Source organism: Sciurus vulgaris, assembly GCF_902686455.1.
Source record: "Sciurus vulgaris genome assembly, chromosome: 7".
Taxonomy (NCBI): Eukaryota; Metazoa; Chordata; class Mammalia; order Rodentia; family Sciuridae; genus Sciurus; species Sciurus vulgaris.
Genome location: NC_136467.1, coordinates 152,968,621 through 152,972,555, shown reverse-complemented (window position 1 = coordinate 152,972,555; position 3,935 = coordinate 152,968,621).

The following is a 3,935-nucleotide window of genomic DNA, read 5'->3' as shown; positions in this document are numbered from 1 at the left end:
TGACTTTGGTATTAGGGTAATGCTGGTCTCAGAATGAGAGAGAAAGAATTTCCTCTGCTTCTATCTTCTAAAAACAACTACAAAGAATTTGTATAATATTTTTTCTTAAGTGTTTGGATAAAATTCATTAATGAATTCCCGGGAACTTTTTCTGTTTGAAAATTTATTAATAAATTATTCCATTTCTTGAATAGAAATAGGTCTATTCAAGATTGTCTATTTTCTTGTTTAAGTTTTGGCAGATTGTGTTTCTTAAGCAAATGGCTTATTTCAACTGAATTATCAATTGTGTGGGTATGGTATATTGACAGTGGTCCTGGTTAGATTTTAATGTCTGTAGGATCTGTAGTGATGTCTCCTCCTTTGTTTATGGTATCAGTAATTTATGTACTCTATACTTTTTCTTAATTAAACTGGCTAGAGTCATATAAATTTTGTGAAGATTTTCAAGTAAGCAACTTTTAGTCTTGTGGATTTTCTCTATTGATTACCTGTTTTAAATTACATTGATTTCTGCTCTAATGTTTATCACTTCTTTTCTCCTACTTACTCTGGATTTAATTTGCTCATCTTATTCTAGTTTCCTATGGTAGAAAATTAGATGATTTATGTCTTTCTTCTTTTCTAATATATATGTTGTTATAAATTTTTTCTCTAAGCACTGTTGTAACATATCCCACAAATTTTGATAACTTGTGTTTTCATTTTTTATTTGCTTCACAATATCTTTACATTTCTCTTGAGATTTCTTCTTTGACCTATATTTTACTTAGAAATGTGTTGTTAAGTTGTCAAGTACTGGGTGATTTTTCAGCTACTCTTTCTGATACTGATTTCTACTTTAATTTTGTTGTCATCTGAGAGCAGACATTTTGTATGATTTCTATTTTTCTGAGTCAGCTGAAGTGTGTTTCATAGTCAGAATATAGTCTATCTTGGTGACTGTTCCATATCAGATTGAGAAGAATGTAAGAATGTGCATTCTGTTGTTAGTGAAGAAATCTATAAATATAAATTATGTCCAATTGATTGATAGAGTTGGTGAGTTCAACTATGCTCTTACTGATTTTCTACCTGCTTGCTCTGCCAATTTCTGATGGAAGGTGGGGTTTAGTTATAGTGGTAGATTTGCCCTTTTTTTTTTTTTTGCAGTTTTATCAGTATTTGCCTTATATATTTTAATGTGTGTTATTAGGTGAAGATACAAAATATTACTATGTCATCTTAGAGAATGACCCTGTTACCATTAAGTAATGCCCTCTTTATCCCAGAAAGTGTTCTTTCCTCTGATGTCTGCTCTGCCTGAAATTAATGTAGCTAATCCCTCAATTTTAATCAAGGTGTGCATCATATATATGTCTCCATCCACTTACTTTTAATCTAGATGCCTCTTTATATTTAAAATAAATTTCTTATGGACAATATACAGTAATGTCTTATTTTTGATCCACTCTTAGAATTTCTGCCTTTTAATTGATGCATAAAAACCATTGCTGTTCAGTGATAGTAACATTATTTTCTATTTGTCACTGTTATTCTCCACTTATTTTTGTTATCTACTCTTATTCTTCCTTTCCACTTTTTTAATTGAGCATGTTTTAAGTTTGTTTCTCTACTTTTTAGCATACTAGTAATACTTCGTTTTCCACTATTCAAGTAGTTGCCCTAGAATTTGCAACATGCCTTACAAATACTTGAAGTCTATTTTCCAATAACACTACACCCTTCACAAGTAGTGTGAGTATCCGGTATTTCTAATCCCTCCCTGCTGTCTCCCCCATTATTGCTATAATTCATTTCACTCATATGTAAGCTATACACAGGCATGTGTGTGTGCACATACACACAACAGAACTGCTATTGTTTATTTTGAAAAATTTTATCTGTTAGATCAATTCAAATGCGATACATATTTTATCTTTATTTACTTTATTTACTCTTTCTTCACTGCTATTCCTTCCTTTATGTAGAGGCAATCTTATGACCTATTTTATTTTCCTTTTCAGCAAACAACTTTTAGCATTCCTTATAAGTCAAGCTCACAGGCCACAAAATTCCTTATTTTTTTTTTTTTGGTTGTCTGGGATGTCCTATTTCTCCTTCACCTTTTAAGAAAAATTTTGTCGAGTAAGATAATCTTGGTTGGTGCTTTCTGTGTTGTTTTGCTTTGCTTTGCTTAACACTTTAAATATCTCCTTGGCATGTTATTGTTTGCATGGGTTTCTGAGAAGAAGTCTGATATGCTTCTCATCTTTGCTACCTCATATGTAAAGTTCCTCCACCCTCAGTTTCTTACAGGAAAATTCCTTTAGTTTTGCATAGCTTGAATGTGATACCTAGACATGATTCTTTCTTCCCCTACTTTTGCATTTACACTGCTTGGTGTTCCCTGAGCTTCCTAGATCTGTGGCTAATTATCTGACTTTAATGTAGGAAAATTCTCAGTCATTATGTTTCAACTTGCCTTTGCTCTTTTTATTCTTTGTTCTCCTTCTGCTACTTCCATTGCATATGTGTTAAACCTTTTGTAGTTAGTCCACAGATTTGGGGTCTTCTGTTATTCAGTCTCTTATCTCTTTACTTTTCTTTTTGAAGATTTCTGTTGAGCTATCCTCACACTTGGAAATTCCTTCCTCAGCTCTGTCCAGTCTATGAATGAGCCCATCAAAGTGCTCTTCCTTTCTGTCATGTGTGGAGCCCTAGAATTCCACATTAGTTCTTAGAATTGGCATTGCTCTCTCATTGCCTGTGTGTTTTTGCAGGCAGTAAATAAATATTCACTTTATCCATTATATCTCTCAGTGTTTTAATAGCAGTTGCTTAAATTCACCATTGAATAATTCCCACATCCCTGTGGTGTATCACTCTAGTACTGAGGCTTTCTCGGTCTTTTCAAACTGTGGTTTTGGGCCCTTTGGCATGTCTTTTAATTCTTTCCTGATGGCGGAGCACAGTAACTGGGTAGGAGAAACCGCTGTAAGTAAGTACGTCTAGCAACCCGGTAATGACAATCCTGCATTAGGTCTGGGCCCCTTGTGACCTGTGCCTCTGGACCTGCATCCACTATGACGTCCTGCTCCCCTGCCTCCAGCAGGATACCATGGTGAGCGTGGGCTGTCATTTCCCCCTCCGGTCCGTCAGGCTGTGATAACCAGCTGGGCTCTGCTTCCCTGGATCCTCTTGAGGACAGGGCCTTCCTAGGAATGCTGGTACCATTTGGGGCGGCTCCCTTCCTCCCCCATGTGGAGAGCCAGGCTCCTCCAGGGGTGATCCTCCCAGAAGCGTAGGGCCCTGCTGTGAGGAGGGAGCCTGGACGTCCCCAGCCTGCCCACCGAGCCTCCGCTCACAGCCCAGCTGAGGGCTTCCTGCCCACCGCTCCCTCAGAGGCTTCTGCCCGGCTCCTCTGGTGGATCGGGATTCTCTGGGCCTGCCTCCGTCTCTCCAGTCACCGGCTCAGACAGCAGTTTGCTGTGCACTCCACTTGTCTCTCAGATCAAACGCAGTTGCTGATGTCTGTCTGTCCTCTGTTCTGCTTTTACTTGTTGCTAGGATGGGATGCCGACTTCCAGGCCTCCTTTCCAAGGATTTAAAAGTCTTGAGCATTATGTGCCCTGCTGCCTTCTCCTGGGATACAGGAATTCGATCCTGGCATCTGAGAGCTAAACAAAGCCAGGTAGAAGGCTTTGAAAGAGAGCAATCTCTCACCCAAAAAATTTCAATGGTTTTTCTTTTCTTCTTCTTTTTTTTTTTTTTATTCCTAAATATAACACATTTTTGTAAACAAGGCAACACATTATTTTCCTTTAGTTATATACCTTCAACTATTTTGGAACTTCTTTCAGATATTATACAAATGGACATCAAGGTGAACTTTGTTTCATGTTAATAAATTAACAAGAGAGAAATTCTGCTGTCACATTGGGGACCAGTAATGG